Here is a 21,517-nt window from a genome sequence, read left to right on the forward strand (position 1 = left end):
GCACAAACAGAGATATTAAGTCCGAAAGGTACCACACGGTATTGGTAACAAACTCCTTCGTACAAGAAAGCTGTGTACTTCCTTGAATTTTCCGCCAGTGGCAAATTCCAATATCCACACGTGATGTCCATAGAAGTTAAGAATTTTACTCCCCGGAATTTTTGTAATAACTCGTCCATGTTCTGCGGTCTATCACTTTCCCTAACCACTATTTCATTCAACCAACGAGCGTCCAAGACCAATCTGACACTCCCATCTCTTTTTGGTACAACAACAAGAGGATTATTGTACTCACTGACCGCTTTCTCAATCACACCCCACTCCAGCATTCTCTGTATTTCCTTTCGAACCGCCTCCTTCCTAGCTACATGTATTTGGTATGGCTTCCTGAAAAACACTTGGCTGGGTTTCACCTTTAATTGACATTCATAACCTTTGACTATGCCAGGTCGATCCGAAAATACCTTATGATGCCTTTTTAGAACCTGTCTCAGTTCTTCCTTCTGATTGGCGGAAATTTTATCGATTTCCTGCAACTTAGCTTCTATCTTGTCTAAAATAATTGCTTCTTCTTCTTCTTCTGTGTTTAGCTTACTTGTACCAAGATTAACATCCTCGTCCCAATACCTCCTATTTTTCAGAACTCGTATAGGCAGCTCCCAAGTTTCATGATCAGTTACTACATGTTTATCACTAAAAGGCACTATAATTACTCCAGTTATTGGCAAGACCATTTTTAACTGGCTTTTTTCAAAGTCAACAACACCCTGATATTTTGACAAGAAATCTATGCCAATTAAAACCTCAATACTGAGATTGTTTACAATTAAATATGGATGATCAATTAAATTACCATTAATGTTAAAGGGCAGCAAAGCTTCTTGCTTTACCGTTTTTGACACCTTGCCCGTAGCACCAATTATTCTTAGTCCTGATACCCTCATTACAGTAAGCTTGTCTTTACCAGGTAATGCATCAAAGAAGGACTGAGATATCGCACTCACTTCACTTCCACTGTCTAAGAGACAACGTACATTGATACCCAACATATTCACTATTATTATAGGGTGGCTTATTCTAGGTTTTACAGGTGGTTCCTCAAATTCATCTAATATCTCCTTTTGTATTTGTCTCCAACTAAAGTGATCGACATCTGTCTTCTTTACATTTAGGTCACAGTGTGTAGGGGTTTCCTGAATTACATTTTCAGCTGCCTTTTCCAGTCGGTCTATTAATTTTAAATCGAAGCACCGCACGACTTCATTACATTTAGTTTGCTGAACATGACCCAAATTACTGTAGTCTGAGCGATTCTGCGCCTCCAGACCGGGCATAACATTAGTTACAGCTAAACCACTTTCACCATTATCGTCGGTTTCCTTCTCAAGTGACAACTGGTCACAGCTACTGGGTTCATCGACCCTCAACAGCCTACCCTCTACATTTTCACTTATCTCCTGTCCTAAATCTATTAGTACATTATCAACATCCTGCCCAGGCACTTTAGATAAGAGCACATCATCTTCATCGTAAATATAAGCATGAATTTCTTCTGCTTCTTCACCTGACAATTCAATATTTTGTAGCTCTTCCCTATCGTTACACAGCTGCGCCTTCTCATTCTCTTCCCACTTAGAAAGCGTCTCTATCACGGTATCTATCAAATACTGTAAGTGATCTAATATTTCTGTTGTATCCTTAGGTGCTATCGACTCTTCATCCACATGTTCAGTTTGAGTATTCTGATCTGTCTTACCAGTTCCCTTAACTACTGGCTTAGGAAAAGTAACCGCCTGGTGAGCGCCAGTGTCCTCATAGACGGGAACTAGTTTTCCTGCCTCGGCCTACTGCTGTTTCCTTTATTTTCATTACAGTTAACTGGCATAGCATTGCTTTCCGTACTGTGGTTTACATGCATAATTTTGTTTGGCACAACATTGCTGTCATTTGAATGCCATTGTTGGTTCTGATAATTATTTCCCCAATTCCTACCTCTCTTAGGACGGCGAACACCTACTGTTCAGATGTTTACATTGCCACTTTGCTCGTTCCTAAAATTACTATTATTGTTATTGGCATTTCGGTTATTACGTGCTTGCTCCTCATTGACAGCAACACGTTCTACACGTTCCAAATACTCAATGAAACGATCCAGATTGTCTCTAGGGGCTGATATAATTCTAGTTTGCCAATACCATGGCAGTTTGGCTTCAAGACCTAGTATAATTATTTCAGGTTTCAGCTTTTCCGCCAAATGACCTAGCAAACTCTTTAATTGATTCCTTGCCTGCATTGAAGCGTTTTCCACTCCAAAATTCTCTCAACACTTCAATTTGCTTATTGCTAGACCAATACTCATTAATGAAAGCTGTTTTAAATTCCGCCAATGTTTTACACTTTAACATAACATCAGCTGACCAACGCATGGCGTCCCCTGCTAAATGGCTTCTAATAAACGAGATTTTCCCTCGTTCAGAACAAATTGGTGGAATTACATCTTCAAAATTGTTCCAGAAATCTAGCGGGTGGATATTTTTATCTGGATCAAACCGCAAGAACTGCCGACATCCGATAAAAGCGGCATTTGCAGCTACAACTTGTTGTATACTACCATTACCAGAAGTTACTGAAGCTACTTTACTCTCAATGTTAGCAATGTTAGTACTGATATTTTCTACTTTCATTTCAACATTATCTACTCTTTGTACAATAAGAGTAGTGTCAGTTTTGATTGCTTCTACTTCAGCATGACATATGTTTACTTTAATATTAACATCTTTAAATCTATCTGAGCACAGTTCAGATTCCGCCTCGATCTTTTCTGTTAACTTGTGCTCCAGCTTCGCATCTTCCATTTGGAAGTCTTTGCGAACCTCAGCAACTTCGGATTTAACTGTTTTATACATTTTAGAAAACTGTTGAGCAACCTTTTTCTTAATATCCTCATGATTGTAATCAATTTTACAATTCCAACTGTCTAGATCCTCTTTCAACTTATTGCAACCAGCCTTGAAGGTATCGTCCATTACCTCCAATCGTTTATTAAAATTAGTTTGACTGGCCACAATCCTGTTATGTACCTCAATTATATTAGATTTTAGTTCAGCATTCATTCTAGCATTACTGGCTGACATTTCAGCATTACTGCTTTTGACCTGTTCACTTATTTCAGATTTTAATTGAGCATTCATTCTAGCATTCCTAGCTGACATTTCAGCATTATTGGATTCTAATTTATTGTTCATTGCCTCAAACAGCATATTAAAATTTGTTTGACTGGCAGCTATTGCTTGTAATATAACATTTAGATCAACAGCCCCAGCATCTTTGGGTTGCTCACTAGCTGGCTTTTTATCACACTCAGGTGACGAAAAACTAGCTCCAACACCAGAATCATCAAAACTAAATGAAACTTCTGACTGATTAGACATATCTAACTTCTCCATCTTAAACTCTACCATCTCTGATGACTGTTTCATATTTAATTCATCAGAGAAACTATCATCCAATAAATTTACAATTTCTACTTTCTGCTTTACTACAGGTGTCTCTATTATTGAATCATTGCCCTTTCGCACACTACTGTCAGGAGACAATACTTCATTTTTCACTTTAACGTTACTACTTTCATGCATGTTTACACTTGAACCGTTGTCTGAATTTACAGTTCCCTCAACAGACATAGGTTCTAATTTAAGTTTAAACTCAGTTTTTTTGGCAGTTCCATCGCCGACAGTCTTTTAGTGCAGGTTAGTAAAATTTTTAACAGCTTTTCACTTAACTTAGTTCCTTCTGCACGACGTATAGCGTTGCCGGCTCGGCGTACCAGGATTCCTGATGCGACGTGGCACGTTGAACCGCAGACGGCTCTCCGACGGCTGTTGTGTGTTTGCGTGGCCCGAAATTGCAGGTGCTGTGCCGGCTGCTCCAGCGGACGACTGCGATGAGGCGAAACTGGCTTCTCGCGATGCCGGCAGCACCGCTAGACTCAGTGCCAGCTCCGTCAATCCAGATGCGTTGTTAATCCAATTGCGTCGTCCACATACACACGTAACACTTTCACGGTTTTATACTCAGTTACGTGTCGCATTTCACTCGCGAATCCGAATAGTTAAAAATCACTTTCACTTAGTTGATTTCCCGGCCGATGCACCAACATGTGGGGCGGCTAATAAGTTTGTATAATATTTTAATCTAATTGCTGTATAAATGCTTGCATGTTGATTCAGTTTCTGGCTTTTAGAATATTGTTAATGCTGTCTTTCGCCGTTCTCAACACTGGCTCTCTATTTACTTATTTGGCACCCAGAAAGTGATTTAATAAAACATGGAACCAGTAATTAGAGATCCTAGTGCCCACTTTATCTGAGAATGTTATTATAGCTGCAGCTTAAAGCTCTGAGGAATTAGGAGATTGTCCGGGATTTCTAATCAAAAACGGTTTTCCAAAATAGTTGAGTATATTCTGAAATTCACTGATAAAAAACACAAGTATACCTACAACCTAACTAACAGAGCAGTTCAGAGTCTAATGCGCTGATGCAACTATAAATGTCCGAATTAAATGTTAAAAAGAATGCTCGCCATAATTTGATGAAAATACTTCATCAAACGCCACGCTAAATATTTGGTAGAATGTCTGTCCCGCGACGGCACGTGCAAATACGACAATACGCAAACTGAAGCTAGATAATGAAATCATCCCAGAATTAACACTTCACATGAAATGTTTTCATGGTTCTGCGTATCTCTAGTAACTTAATACGGCACCCGAGGCTGTTTGTAGCAGTGACACTGATGCAACGCGGCTCCCGACACAGATGGCGTGTCATTCAGCGTCTGGAGAGAACTGGAGCTTTCCTTCCTCGCGCAGCGTTCTTATATATAAAGCCGCGGTGCGGACGGCTAAGGGAACGCCTGATCTTTTCAGCTCTCCCGACTAGCCGCTGGGCTAGTAACGCACCACTTCAAGTTACATAATAATTTATAGCTTCTTTTGCAGATGGCCGAAGAAGCTCTTAATTTAAACGTGCATTCAGCACGCAGGTTAGTATTGATAATAAAATTTTGACGTGGCTAAGTTAAATTTTCTGGGCGAGAGAATTAATTAAATTACACTGTACGCAGTAGATGAGCTCTGAACTGGCCCTTTTGAGATCCGCTATCACTATAATTTTATAGGTATTCTAAAGAAACTTTACACATCTTCATAGTCATAGCGGACCTCCAACCTATTTAAATCTAAACATCCTAGCCTTATTTATTAGCCTACTTAATCTATCTTGCTTTCTTTAGTTTTGAGACGAAAACCACAAAATCATGAATTTCCACTAAAGTCTTACTTTGTGAAATCCAAAGTACTGTTTTTATTAAATCATTATGAAAGATGAATCTGAATATAAATTTTGAAGTCTATAGCTCTTTTCTGTCCCGCCAATGATTTTTTCAGAAAAACATCCAAATTTCGAAAATGACTGAAGTTATCGAACTGATATTTAACACACATTAATTTAGTATTATTCCTGACATGCTAGAAAAGTTTTAGGTCATTTGCTTGATTTTTAAGGTATTGCGCAACATTTATGACGTCAGAGCTAGTTACAGCAGACTGGCTGGCACACAATGGAAACTGATGTGAATTTACTACAGCGTGAGTAGTCTGCTTCCCTACAATTGTACCTTTTCTATTAAATCCCGATGCTATTTCTGTGTTTCATCGTCAAAGTGAAGGTCCAAGGGATAGAGTTAAGCTGCAGTAGTGCATCGGAATCTAATACTTATCTCACAGGAAACGCGCAAAGCAAACCACAAACAATGAGAAGAATTACTCTTCTTGTAATTAAGTCTGCATTGTGCCTTTTGTTTTAAATCCCGACGCAATTTCTGTGTTTCATCGTCAATTTGAGGGTCCAAGGGATAGAGCAAAGCTGCAGTAGTGCGTCGGAATGTAACACTGATCTCCCAGGAAACGCTCAAAGCAAACCACAAACAATGAGAAGATTTACTCTTCTTGTACATAAGTCGGCATTGTGCCTTTTGTATTAAATCCCGACACAATTTCTGTATTTCATCGTCCAAGAGAAGGTCCAAGGGATAGAGTAAAGCTGCAGTAGTGCATCGGAATCTAATACTGATCGCCTAGGAAACGTTCAAACCAAACCAAAAACATTCAGAAGATTTACTCTTTTTGTACTTAAGTCGGCATTGTGCCTTTGCTATTAATTCCCGACGCTGTTTCGGTGTTTCATCGTCAATGTGAAGGTCCAAGGGAAGGAGAAAAGCTGCAGTAGTCCGTCGGAATCTGACACTGATCTCCCAGGAAACGCTCTAAGCAAACCAGAAACAATGAGAAGACTAACTGTTCTTGTACTTAAGTCGGCATTGTGCCTTTTGTAAATAACCCCGACGCAATATCAGTGCTTCGTCGACAACGTGGGGGTTCTAGGGATATAGTAAAGCTGCAGTAGAGCATCGGAATCTAATACATATCTCCCAGGAAACGCTCAAAGAAAGCAAACCTCAAACAATGAGAAGATTTCCTCTTCTTCAACTTAAGTCAGCATCGTACCATTTGTATTAAATCCCGAAACAATTTCTGTGTTACATCGTCAATGTGATGGTCCAAGGGATAGAGTAAAGCTGCAGTAGTGCATCGGAATCTGATACATATCTCCCAGGAAACGCTCAGAGCAAACCACAAACCATGAGAAAATTTGCTCTTCTTGTACATAAGTCGGCATTGTGCATTTTGTATTAAATCCCGACGCAATTTCTGTGTTTCATCGTTAATGTGAGGGTCCAAGGGATAGAGTACATCTGCAGTAGTGCGTCGGAATCTAATACTGAACTCCAAGGAAACGCTCAAAGCAAACCACAAACAATGAGAAGATATACTCTTCTTGTACATAAGTCGGCATTGAGCTTTTTGAATTAAATCCCGACGCAATCTCTGTGTTTCATCGTCAATGTGAAGGCCAAAGGGACAGAGTAAAGCTGCAGTAGTGCATCGGATTATAACACTGATCTCCTACGAAACGCTCAAAGAAAAACTAGAAACAATGAGAAGGTTTACTCTTCTTGTACGTAAGTCGGCATTGTGCCTTTTGCATTAAATGCCGACGCAATCTCTGTGTTTCCTCGTCAATGTGAAGGTCCAAGGGATAGAGTAAAGCTGCAGTAGTGCATCGGAATCTAACACTGCTCCCCTAGGAAACGCTCAAAGCAAACCACTAACAATGAGAAGATTTCCTCTTCTAGTACTTATGTCTGCATTGTGCCTTTTGTATTAAATTCCGACGCAATCTCTGTGTTTCCTCGTTAATGTGAATGTCCAAGGGATGGAGAAAAGCTGCAGTAGTGCGTCAGAATCTAACACTGATCTCCCAGGAAACGCTCTAAGCAAATCAGAAACAATGAGAAGATTAACTCTCCTTCCACTTAAGTCGGTATTGTGCCTTTTGTAAATAATTCCGACGCAATTTCTGTGTTTCATCGTTAATGTGACGGTTCTAGGGATAGAGTAATGCAGCAGTAGTACATCAGAATCTAATACTAATCTCCCAGGAAACGCTCAAAGCAAACCACAAACAATGAGAAGTTGTACTCTTCTTGTGCTTAAGTCACCACTGTGCCTTTTGTATTAAATGCCGACGCAATTGCTGTGCTTCATCGCCAATGTGAACGTCTAAGGGATAGAGAAAAGCTGAAGTAGTGCATCGGAATCTAATACTTACCTACCAGAAAATGCTCAAAACAACCTACAAACAATGAGAAGATTTACCCTTCTTGTCCTTAAGTGGGCCTTGTGCCTTTTGTATTAAATCCCGACGCAGTTTCTGTGTTTCATCGTCAATGGGAAGGTCCAAGGGATAGAGTAAAGCTGCAGTAGTTCATCTGAATCTAATACTGATCTTCCTGGAAACGCACTAAGCAAACCACAAACAATGAGATGATTTACTGTTCTTGTACATAAGTCGGCATTGTGCCTTTTGTATTAAACCCCGACGGTATTTCTGTGTTTCATCGTCAATTTGAAAGTCCAAGGGATAGAGTAAAGCTGCAGTTGTGCATCGGAATCTAATACTGATCTCCCAGGAAACGCTCAAAGCAAACCAGAAACAATGAGAAGGTTTACTCTTCTTGTACTTAAGTCGACTTTGTGCCTTTTGCATTAAATGCCGACGCAATCTCTGTGTTTCCTCGTCAATGTGAAGGTCCACGGGATAGAGTAAAGCTCCAGTAGTGCATCGGAATCTGACACTGATCCCCCAGGAAACGCTCAAAGCAAACCACTAACAATGAGAAGCTTTACTCTTCCTGTACTTAAGTCGGCATTGTGTCTTTTGTATTAAATCCCGACGCAATTTCTGTGTTTCATCGTCATTAGAAGGCCCAAGGGACAGAGTAAAGCTGCAGTAGTGCATCTGAATCTAATACTGATTACCCAGGAAACGCTCAAAGCAAACCAGAAACAATGAGAAGGTTTACTCTTCTAGTACTTAAGTCGGCATTGTGCCTTTTGCATTAAATGCCGACGCAATCTCTGTGTTTCCTCGTCAATGTGAAGGTCCAAGGGATAGAGTAAAGCTGCAGTAGTGCTTCGGAATCTAACACTGATCCCCTAGGAATCGCTCAAAGCAAACCACTAACAATGAGAGGCTTTACTCTTTTTGTACCTAAGTCGGCATTGTGCCTTTTGTATTAAATCCCGACGCAATTTTTGTGTTTCATCTTCAATGCGAAGGACCAAGGGATAGTGAAATGCTGCAGGTAATGCATCGGAATCTAATTCTGATCTCCCAAGAAACGCTCAAAGCAAACCACAAACAATGAGAAGATTGACTCTTGTGCCTTTTCTATTAAATCCCGACGCTGTTTCTGTGTTTCATCGTCAATGTGAAGGTCCAAGGGATAGAGCAAAGCTGCAGTAGTCCGTCGGAATCTAACACTGATCTGCCAGGAAACGCTCTAAGCAAACCTGAAACAATGAGAAGACTAACTGTTCTTGTACTTAAGTCGGCATTGTGCCTCTTGTAATTAATCCCGACGCAATTTCAGTGGTTCGTCGTCAACGTGGAGGTTCTAGGGATAGAGTAAAGCTGCTGTAGAGCATCGGAAACTAATACATATCTCCCAGGAAACGCTCAAAGCAAACCTCAAACAATGAGAAGATCTCCTCTTCTTCAACTTAAGTCAGCATTGTAGCATTTGTATTAAATCCCGAAACAATTTCTGTGTTACATCGCCAATGTGAAGGTCCAAGGGATAGAGTAAATCTGCAGTAGTGCGTCGGAATCTAATACTGAACTCCAAGGAAACGCTCAAAGCAAACCACAAACAATGCGAAGATATACTCTTCTTGTACATAAGTCGGCATTGAGCTTTTTGAATTAAATCCCGACGCAATCTCTGTGTTTCATCGTCAATGTCAAGGCCAAAGGGTCAGAGTAAAGCTGCAGTAGTGAATCGGATTATAATACTGATCTCCCAGGAAACGCTCAAAGCAAACCAGAAACAATGAGAAGGTTTACTCTTCTTGTACGTCAGCCGGCATTGTGCCTTTTGCATTAAATGCCGACGCAATCTCTGTGTTTCCTCGTCAATGTGAAGGTCCAAGGGATTGAGTAAAGCTGCAGTAGTGCGTCAGAATCTAACACTGATCTCCCAGCATACACTCTGAGCAAATCAGAAACAATGAGAAGATTACCTCTTCTTCTACTTAAGTCGGTATTGTGCCTTTTGTAAATAATCCCGACCCAATTTCTGTGTTTTATCGTTAATGTGAAGGTTCTAGGGATAGAGTAAAGCAGAAGTAGTGCATCAAAATCTAATATTAATCTCCCAGGATATGCTCAAAGCAAACCACAAACAATGAGAAGTTGTACACTTCTTGTGCTTAAGTCGGCATAGTGCCTTTTGTATTAAATGCCGACGCAATTTCTGTGTTTCATCGTCAATGTGAAGGTAAAAGGGATAGCGTGAAGCTGCAGTAGTGCATCGGAATCAAATACTGACTTCCCAGGATACGCCCAAAGCAAACCAGAAACAATGAGAAGGTCCACCCTTCTTGTACTTAAGCCGGCATTGTGCCTTTTGTATTAAATCCCGACGCAATTTCTGTGTGGCATTTTGCCTTTTGCATTAAATCCCGACGCAATCTCTGTGTTTCCTCGTCAATGTGAAGGTCCACGGGATAGAGTAAAGCTGCAGTAGTGCATCGGAATCTAATACTTATCTCGCAGGAAACGCGCAAAGCAAACCACAAACAATGGAAGATTTACTCTTCTTGCAATTAAGTCTGCATTGTGCTTTTTGTTTTAAATCCCGACGCAGTTTCTGTGTTTTATCGTCAATGTGAAGGTCCAAGGGGTATAGTTAAGCTGCAGTAGTGCATCGGAATCTAATACTTATCTCGCAGGAAACGCGCAAAGCAAACCACAAACAATGAGAAGATTTACTCTTCTTGCAATTAAGTCTGCATTGTGCTTTTTGTTTTAAATCCCGACGCAGTTTCTGTGTTTCATCGTCAATGTGAAGGTCCAAGGGATTGAGTATATCTGCAGTAGTGCATCGGAATCTAATACTGAACTCCCAGGAAACGCTCAAAGCAAACCACAAACTATGAGAAGATTTACTCTTCTTGCATTTCAGTCTGCATTGTGCCTTTTGTGTTGAATCCCGACGCAATTTATGTGTTTCATCGTCAATGTGAAGGTCCAAGGCGTAGAGTAAATCTGCAGTAGTGCATCGGAATCTAATACTGAACTCCAAGGAAACGCTCAAAGCAAACCACAAACAGTGAGAAGATTTACTCTTCTTGTACTTAACTCGGCATTGTGCCTTTTCTATTAAATCCCGACGCTGTTTCTGTGTTTCATCGTCAATGTGAAGGTCCAAGGGATAGAGCATAGCTGCAGTAGTGCATCGGAATCTAACACTGATCTCCCAGGAAACGCTCTAAGCAAACCAGAAACAATGAGGAGGCTAAGTGTTCTCGTACTTATGTCGGCATTGTGCCTTTTGTAAATAATCCCGACGCAATTTCAGTGCTTCGTCGTCAACGTGGAGGTTCTAGGGATAGAGTAAAGCTGCAGTAGAGCATCGGAATCTAATACATATCCCCCAGGAAACGCTCAAAGCAAACCTCAAACATTGAGGAGATTTCCTCTTCTTCAACTTAAGTCGGCATTGTACCATTTGTATTAAATCCCGAAACAATTTCTGTGTTACATCGTCAATGGTAAGGTCCAAGGGATAAAGTAAAGCTGCAGTAGTGCATCGGAACCTAACACTGCTCCCCTAGGAAACGCTCAAAGCAAACCACTAACAATGAGAAGATTTCCTCTTCTTGTACTTAAGTCTGCATTGTGCCTTTTGTATTAAATTCCGACGCAATATCTGTCTTTCCTCATCAATGTGAAGGTCCAAGGGATGGAGTAAAGCTGCTGTAGTGCTTCAGAATCTAACACTGATCTCCCAGGAAACGCTCTAAGCAAATCAGAAACAATGAGAAGATTAAATCTTCTTCTACTTAAGTCGGTATTGTGCCTTTTGTAAATAATCCCGACGCAATTTCTGTGTCTCATCGTTAATGTGAATGTTCTAGGGATAGAGTAAAGCAGCAGTAGTGCATCAGAATCTAATACTAATCTCCCAGGAAACGCTCAAAGCAAACCACAAACAATGGGAAGTTGTACTCTTCTTGTGCTTAAGTCGGCATTGTGCCATTTGTATTAAATGCGACGCAATTTCTGTATTTCATCGTCCATTTGAAGGTAAAATGGATAGCGTGAAGCTGCAGTAGTGCATCGGCATCTAATACTTACCTACCAGGAAACGCTCAAAGCAAACAACAAACAATGAGAAGATTTACCCTTCTTGTACTTAAGTTGGCATTGAGAAATTTGAATTAAATCCCGACGCAATTTCAATGTTTCATCGTCAAAGTGAAGGTCCAAGGGATAGAGTTAAGCTGCAGTAGTGCATCGGAATCTAATACTCATCTCGCAGGAAACGCGCAAAGCAAACCACAAACAATGTGAAGATTTACTCTTCTAGCAATTAAGTCTGCATTGTGCTTTTTGTTTTAAATCCCGACGCAGTTTCTGTGTTTCATCGTCAATGTGAAGGTCCAAGGGATAGAGTTAAGCTGCAGTAGTGCATCGGAATCTAATACTTATCTCGCAGGAAACGCGCAAAGCAAACCACAAACAATGAGAAGATTTACTCTTCTTGTAATTAAGTCTGCATTGTGCTTTTTCTTTTAAATCCCGACGCTGTTTCTGTGTTTCATCGTCAATGTGAAGGTCCAAGGGATAGAGCATAGCTGCAGTAGTGCGTCGGAATCTAACACTGATCTCCCAGGAAACGATCAAAGCTTACCAGAAACACAGAGAAGGTTTACTCTTTTTGTACGTAAGTCGGTATTGTGACTTTTGTATTAAATCTCGAAACAATTTCTGTGTTTCATCGTAAATGAGAAGGTCCAAGGGATAGAGCAAAGCTGCAGAAGTGCATCGGAATCTGATACTGATGTCCCAGGAAACGCTCAAAGAAAACCACAAACAATGAGAAGATTTACTCTGCTCGTGCTTATGTCGGCATTGCGCCCTTTGTATTAAATCGCAACGCAATTTCTTTGTTTCATCGTCAATGTGAAGGTCCTAGGGATGGAGTAATGCTGCAGTATTGCATCGGAATCTAATACTGATCTTCCAGGACAATCTCAAATCAAACCAGAATGTATGATAAGGTATTCTCTTCTTGTACTTAAGTCGGCATTGTGCCTTTTGTATTAAATCCCGACGCAATTTCTGTGTTTCATCTTCAATGTGAAGGACCAAGGGATAGTGAAAAGATGCAGTAGTCCTTCGGAATCTAACACTGATCTCCCAGGAAACGCTCAAAGCAAACCACAAGTAATGGGAAGTTGTACTCTTCTTGTGCTTAAGTCGGCATTGTGCCATTTGTATTAAATGCGACGCAATTTCTGTGTTTCATCGTCAATTTGAAAGTAAAATGGATAGCGTGAAGCTGCAGTAGTGCATCGGAATCTAATACTTACCAACCAGGAAACGCTCAAAGCAAACAACAAACAATGAGAAGATTTACCCTTCTTGTACTTAAGTGGGCCTTGTTCCTTTTGTATTAAATCCCGACGCAGTTTATGTGTTTCATCGTCAATGTGAAGGTCCAAGGGATAGAGTAAAGCTGCAGTAGTGCATAAGAATCTAATACTGATCTTCCTGGAAACGCTCAAAGCAAACCACAAACAATGAGAAGATATATTCTTCTTGCACTTAAGGCGGCATTGTGCCTTTTGTATTAAATCCCGACGCAATTTCTGTGTTTCATCGTTAATGTGAAGGTTCTAGGGATAGAGTAATGCTGCAGTAGTGCATCGGAATCTAATTCTAATCTCCCAGGAAACGCTCAAAGCAACCCACAAACAATGAGAAGATTTACTCTCCTTGTGCTTAAGTCGGCATTTTGCCTTTTATATTAAATCCCGACGCAATATCTGTGTTTCATCGTCAATGTGAAGGTCCAAGGTATAGAGTTAGGTTGCTGTAGTGCATCGGAATCTGAAACTGATCTCCCAGGAAACGCTCAAAGCAAACCACAAACAATGAGAAGATTTACCCTTCTTGTACTTATGACAGCATTGTGCCTTTTGTATTAAATCCCGACGCAGTTTCTGTGTTTCATCGTCAATGTGAAGGTCCAAGGGATGGAGTAAAGCTGCAGTAGTGCGTCAGAATCTAACACTGATCTCATATTAAACGCTCTAAGCAATTAGAAACAATGAGAAGATTAACTCTTCTTCTACTTAAGTCGGCAATGTGCATTTTGTATTAAATGCCGACGCAATTTCTGTGTTTCAACGTCAATGTGAAGGTAAAAGGGAAAGCGTGAAGCTGCGGTAGTGCATCGGAATCTAATACTGACCCCTTAGGATACGCTCAAAGCAAACCAGAAACAATGAGATGGTCCACTTTTCTTGTACCAAAGTCGGCATTGTGAATTTTGTATTAAATCCCGACGCAATTTCTGTGTTTCATCGTCAATGTGAAGGTACAAGGGACAGAGTAAATCTGCAGTAGTGCATCGGAATCTAATACTGAACTCCCAGGAAACGCTCATAGCAAACGAGAAACAATGAGAAGATATACTCTTCTAGTACTTAAGTCGGCATTTTGCCTCTTGTATTAAATCCCGACGCAATTTCTGTGTTTCATCGCTTATGTGAACGTCCAAGGGATAGAGAAAAGTTGCAGTAGTGCATCGGAATCTAATACTTATCTCGCAGGAAACGCGCAAAACAAACCACAAACAATGAGAAGATTTACTCTTCTTGTACCTTAGTCGGCATTGTGCCTTTTGTATTAAATCCCGACGCAAATTCTGTGTTTCATCGTGAATGTGAAGATCCAAGGGATAGAGTAAATCTGCAGTAGTGTATCGTAATCCTATACTGAACTCCCAGGAAACGTTCTAAGCAAACCACAAACAATGAGAAGATGTACTCTTCTTGTACATAAGTCGGCATTGTGCCTTTTTTATTAAATCCCGGCGCTATTTCTGTGTTTTATCGTCAATTTGAAGGTCCAAGGGATAAAGTAAAACAGCAGTAGTGCATCGGAATCTAATACTGACCTCCCAGGAAACGCTCAAACAAACCAGAAACAATGAGAAGGTTTACTCTTCTTGTACTTCAGTCGGCATTGTGCCTTTTGTACTAATTCCCGACCCAATCTCTGTGTTTCCTCGTCAATATGAAGGTCCATGGGATAGAGTAAAGCTGCTATAGTGCATCGGAATCTAAACTGATCAGCTAGGAAACGCTCAAAGCAAACCACTAACAATGAGAAGATTCACTCTTCTGGTACTTAAGTCGGCATTGTGCCTTTTGTATTAAATCCCGACGCAATTTCCGTGGTTCATCGTGAATGTGAAGGTCCAATGCATAGAGTAAAGCTTCAGTAGTGAAACGTAGTCTAATGCTGATCTCCCAGGATACGCTCAAAGCAAACTAGAAGCAAAGAGAAGATTTACTCTTTTTGTACAAAAGTCGGCATTGTGCATTTGGATTAAATCCCGAAGCAATTTCAATGTTTCATAGGCAATGTGAAGGTCCAAGGGATGGAGTACAGCTGCAGTAGTGCATCCGAATCTTATACTTATCTCCCAGGAAACTCTAAAAGCAAACCATAAACAATGAGAAGATTTACTCTTCTTGTACTTAAGTCGGCATTGTGCCTTTTGTATTAAATCCCGACGCAATTTCTGTGTTTCATCGTCAAAGTGAAAGACCAGGGGATAGAGTAAATCTGCAGTAGTGCATCGGAATCTCATACTGAACTCCCAGGAAACTCATAACGCAAACCACAAACATTGAGAAGATTTACCCTTCTTATACATAAGTCGTCAATGTGCCTTTTGTATTAAATCCCGACGCTATTTCTGTGTTTCATCGTCAATTTGAAAGTCCATGGGATAGAGTAAAACTGCAGTAGTGCATCGGAATGGAATACTGATCTCCCAGGAAACGCTCAATGCAAACCACAAACAATGAGAAGATTTACTCTTCTTGTACTTTAGTCTGCATTGTGCCTTTAGTATTAAATCCCGACGCAATATCTGTGTTTCATTGACAATGTAAAGGTCCAAGGGACAGAGTAAAGCTGCAGTAGTGCATCGGAATCTAATACTGATCTCGTAGGAAACGCTCAAAGCAAACAAGAAACAATGAGAAGGTTCACTCTTCTTGTACTTAAGTCGGCATTGTGTCTTTTGCATTAAATGCCGACGGAATCTCTGTGTTTCCCCGTCAATGTGAAGGTCCAAAGGATAGATTAAAGCTGCAGTAGTGCATCGTAATGTAAAATTGATCCCCTAGGAAACGCTCAAAGCAAACCACTAACAATGAGAGGCTGTACTCTTCTTGTACTTAAGTCGGCATTGTGACTGTTGTATTAAATCCCGACGCAATTTCTGTGTTTCATCGTCAATGTGAAGGTCCAAGGGATAGAGCAAAGCTGCAGTAGTGCGGCGGAATCTAACACTGAACTCCCAGGAAACGCTCTAAGCAAACCAGAAACAATGAGTAGATTAGCTCTTCTTCTACTTAAGGCGGCATTGTGCCTATTGTAAATAATCCCGACGCAGTTTAAGTGTTCATCGTCAACTTGAATGTTCTAGTGAAAGCGTAAAGCTGCAGTAGAGCATCGGAATCTCCCAGGAAACGCCCAAAGCAAACCTCAAACAATGAAATGATTTCTCTCGTTCTTCTTAAGTCGCCATTGTACATTTTGTTTTAAGTCCCAACGCAATTTCTGTGTTTCATCGTCAATGTGAAGTTCCAAGGGATACAGTAAATCTGCAGTAGTGCATCGGAATCTGATACTGAACTCCCAGGAAACGCTCAAAGCAAACCACAAACAATGAGATGATTTGCTCTTCTTGTACATAGGTCGGCATTGTGTCTTTTGTATTAAATCCCTACGCTATTTCTGTGTTACATCGTCAATTTGAAGGTGCAGGGGATACAGTAAAACAGCAGTAATGCATCGGAATCTAATACTGATCTCCCAGAAAACGCTCAAAATAAACCACAAACAATGAGATGATTTACTCTTCTTGTATTTCAGTCGGCATTGTGCCTTTCGTATTAAATCCCGACGCAATTTCTGTGTTTCATCGTCGTTGTGAATGCGCAAGGGACAGAGTAAAGCTGCAGTAGTGCATCGGAATCTAATACCGATCTCCTAGGAAACACTCAAAGCAAACCTAAAACAGTGACAAGATTTTCTCTTCTTGTACTTAAGTCGGCATTGTGCCTTTTGCATTAAATTCCGACGCAATCTCTGTGTTTCCTCGTCAATGTGAAGGTCCAAGGGATAGAGTAAAGCTGCAGTAGTGCATCGGAATCTAATACTGATCTTCCTGGAAACGCTCAAAGCAAACCACAAACAATGAGAAGATTTTCTCTTCTTGTACTTAAGTCGGCATTTTGCCTTTTGCATTAAATCCCGACGCAATTTCTGTGTTTCATCGTCAATGTGAAGGTCCAAGGGATAGAGTAAAGCTGCAGAAGTGCATCGGAATCTGATACTGATCTCCCAGGAACCGCTCAAAGCAAACCACAAACTATGAGAAGATTTACTCTTCTTGTTCTTCAGTCTGCATTGTGCCTTTTGTATTAAATCCCGACGCAATTTCTGTGTTTCATCGTCATTGGAAGGCCCAAGGGACAGAGTAAAGATGCAGTAGTGCATCGGAATCTAATACTAATCACCCAGGAAACGATCAATGCAAACCAGAAACAATGAGAAGGTTCACTCTTCTTGTACTTAAGTCGGCATTGTGCCTTTTGCATTAAATGCCGACGCAAACTCTGTGTTTCCTCGTCAAAGTGAAGGTTCAAGGGATAGAGTAAAGCTGCAGTAGTGCTTCGGAATCTAACACTGATCCCCTAGGAAACGCTTAAAGCAAACTACTAACAATGAGAGGCTTTACTCTTCTTGTACTTAAGACGCATTGTCCCTATTGTATTAAATTCCGACGCAATTTCTGTGTTTCATCGTCAATGTGAAGGACCAAGGGATAGTGAGAAGCTGCAAGTAATGCATCGGAACCTAATACTGAACTCCCAAAAAACGCTCAAAGCAAACCAGAAACACTGAGAAGATTAACTCTTCTTCTACTTAAGCCGGTTTTGTGCTTTTTGTAAATAATCCCGACGCAATTTCAGTGTTTCGTCGTCAATGTGAAGGTAAAATGGGGTTAGCGTGATGCTGCAGTAGTACATCGGAATCAAATACTGACCTCCAAGAATACGCTCAAAGCAAACCAGATACAATGGGAAGGTCCACTCTTTTCGTACTTAAGTCGGCATTGTGCAGTCTGTATTAAATCCCGACGCAATTTCTGTGTTTCACCGTCAATGTGTAGGTCCAAGGGATAGAGTAAAGCTGCAGTAGTGCATCGGAATCTAATACTGATCAACCTGGAAACGCCCAAAGCAAAGCACAAGCAATGAGAAGATTTACTCTTGTTGTACTTAAGTAGGCATTTTGCTCTTGTATTAAATCCCGACGCAATTTCTGTGTGGCACTTTGCCTTTTGCATTAAATCCCGACGCAATTTCTGTGTTTCATCGTCAGTGTGAGGGTCCAAGGAATGTAGTTAAGCTGCAGTAGTGCATCGGAATCTAATACCGATCTCCCAGGAAACGCTCAAAGCAAACCACAAACAATGAGAAGATTCACTCTTCTTTTACTTCAGTATGCATTGAGCCTTTTGTATTAAATCCCGAAGCAATTTCTGTGTTTCATCGTCAATGGAAGGCCCAAGGGCCAGAGTGAAGCTGCAGTAGTGCATCGGAATCTAATACTGATCTCCCAGGAAACGCTCAATGCAAACCAGAAACAATGAGAAGGCTTACTCTTCTTGTACTTAAGTCGGCTTTGTGCCTTTTGCATTAAATGCCGGCGCAATCACTGTGTTTCCTCGTCAATGTGAAGGTCCAAGGGATAGAGTAGAGCTGCAGTAGTGCATCGGAATCTGACACTGATCCCCTAGGAAACGCTCAATGCAGACCACTAACATTGAGAGGCTTTACACTTCTTGTACTCAAGTCGGCATTGTGCCTTTTGTATTAAATGCCGACGCAATCTCTGTTTCTCCTCGTCAATGTGAAGGTCCAAGGGATACAGTAAAGCTGCAGTAGTGTGACGGAATCTACCACTGATCTCCCAGGAAACGCTCAAAGCAAACCAGAAACAATGAGAAGATTAACTCTTCTTGCACTTAAGTCGGCATTGTGCCTTTTGTTAATAATCCCGACGCTATTTCTGTGTTTCATCGTTAAAGTGAAGGTCCAAGGTGTAGAGTTATGCAGCAGTAGTGCATCGGAATCTAATACTTATCCCGCAGGAAACGCGCGAAGCAAACTACAAACATTTAGAAAATTTACTCTTCTTGTACTTAAGTCGGGATTGTGCCTTATGTATTAAATCCAGACGCAATTTCTGTGTTTCATCGTCAATGTGAAGGTCCAAGGGATAGAGTAAATCTGCAGTAGTGCATCGGAATCTAATACTGAACTACCAGGAGAACCTCAAAGCAAACCACAATCAATGAGATGATTTACTCTACTTGTACTTAAGTCAGCATTGTGCCTTTTGTATTATATCCCGACGCTATTTCTGTGTTTCATCGTCAATTTGAAGGTTCAAGGGATAGAGTATAATGGCAGTTGTGCATCGGAATCTAATACTGATCTCCCAGGAAACGCTCGAAGCAAACAAGAAACAATGAGAAGATTTTCTGTTCTTGTACTTCAGTCGGCATTGTGCCTTATGTATTAAATCCCAACGCAATTCCTGTGTTTCATCGTCAATGTGAAGGCCCAAGGGATAGAGTAAAGCTGCAGTAGTGCATCGGAATCTAATACTATTCTCCCAGGAAACGCACAAAGCAAACCACAAACAATGTGAAGATTTACTCTTCTTGTACTTAAGTCGGCATTGTGGCTTTTGCATTAAATACAGACGCACTCTCTGTGTTTCAACATAAATGTGAAGGTCCAAGGGATTGAGTAAAGCTGCGGTAGGGCATCGAAATCTACCACTGAACCCCTAGGAAACGCTCAAAGCAAACCACTAACAATGAGAACATTTATTCTTCTTGTACTGAAGTTGGTATTGAACATTTTGTATTAAATCCTGACGCAATTTCTGAGTTTCATCGTCAATATGGAACTCCAAGGGATACAGTAAAGCTGTAGTAGTGCGTCGGAAACTAATACTGATCTTCTAGGACACGCACAAAGCAAACCACAAACAATGAGAAGATTTACTCTTCTTGTACTGAAGTCGACATTGAAACTTTTGTATTAAATGCCGACGCAAATTCTGTGTTTCATCGTCAATAGGAAGGTCCAGGGGATAGAGTAAGGCTGCAGTAGTGCATCGGAATCTAATACTGATCTCCCAGGAAACGCACAAAGCAAACCACAAACAATGAGAAGATTTACTCTTCTTGTACTTAAGCCGGCATTGTGCCTTTAGTATTATATCCCAACACAATTTCTGTATTTCATCGTCAATGAGAATGTCCAGGGGATAGAGTAAAGCCGCAGTAGTGCATCGGAATCTAATACTGAAATCCCAGGAAAGGCAAAGTAAACTACAAACAATAAGGAGATTTACTCTTCTTGTTCTTAAGTCGGCATTGTGCATTTTGTATTAAATCCCCATGAAATTTCTGTGTCTCATCGTTAATGTGAAAGTCCAAGGGATAGAGTACAGCTGCAGTTGTGCATCGGAATCTGATGCTGATCTCCCAGGAATCGCTCAAAGCAAAACACAAACAATGAGTTGATTTATTCTTCTTGTACTTAACTCGGCATTGTGTGTTTTGTATTAAATCCCGACGCAATTTCTGTGTTCCATCGTAAATGTGAAGGTCCAAGGGATAGAGTAAAGCTGCCGTAGTGCATCGGAACCTAATACTGATCTCCCAGGAAAGGCAAAGGGAATCACAAACAATGAGAAGATCTAGTCTTCTTGTACTTAAGTCGGTATTGTGCTTTTTTTGTTAATTCCCGACCCAATTTCTGTATTACATCGTCAATGAGGAGGTCCAAGGGATAGAGTAAGGTTGCAGTAGTGCATCGGAATCTAATACTGATCTCCCAGGAAACGCTCAAAGCAAACCACAAACTATGAGAAAATTTTCTCTTCTTGTAGTTAAGTAGGCATTGATCCTTTTGTATTAAATCCCGACACAATTTCTGTGTTTCATCGTCAATGTGAAGGTCCAAGGGATAGAGTAAATCTGCAGTGGTGTGTCGGAATCTAATACTGAACTCCCAGGAAACGCTCAAAGCAAACCACAAACAATGAGAAGAATTACTCTTCTTGTACTAAAGTCAGCATTGGGCTGTTTGTATTAAATCGCGACGCAATTGCTGTGTTTCATCGCCAATGTGAACGTCTATGGGATAGAGTAACGCTGCAGTAGTGCATCAAGAATCTATTACTTATCTACCAGGTAACGCTCAAAGCAAACCACAAAAAATTAGAAGATTTACTCCTCTTGTACTTATGTTGGCCTTGTGCCTTTTGTGTTAAATCCCGACGCATTTTCTGTGTGTCTTCGTCAACGTGATGGTCCAAGGGATAGAGTAAAGCTGTAGTAGTGCATCGGAATCTAATACTGATATCACAGGAAACGCTCAAATCAAACTAGAAACAACGATAAGGTATACTCCTCTTGTACTTAAGACGGCATTGTGACTTTTGCATTAATTCCCGACGCCATTTCTGTGTTCCATCGCCAATGTGAAGGTCCGAGGGATAGAGTGAAGCAGCAGTAATGCATCCGAATCTAATACTTATCTCCCAGGAAACTCTCAAAGCAACCACAAACATTGAGAAGATTTACTCTTCTTGTATTTAATTCGGCATTGTGCCTTTTCCATTAAATCCCGACGCAATTTCTGTGTTTCATC

Source organism: Schistocerca piceifrons, chromosome X (assembly GCF_021461385.2).
Source record: "Schistocerca piceifrons isolate TAMUIC-IGC-003096 chromosome X, iqSchPice1.1, whole genome shotgun sequence".
NCBI classification, from domain to species: Eukaryota; Metazoa; Arthropoda; class Insecta; order Orthoptera; family Acrididae; genus Schistocerca; species Schistocerca piceifrons.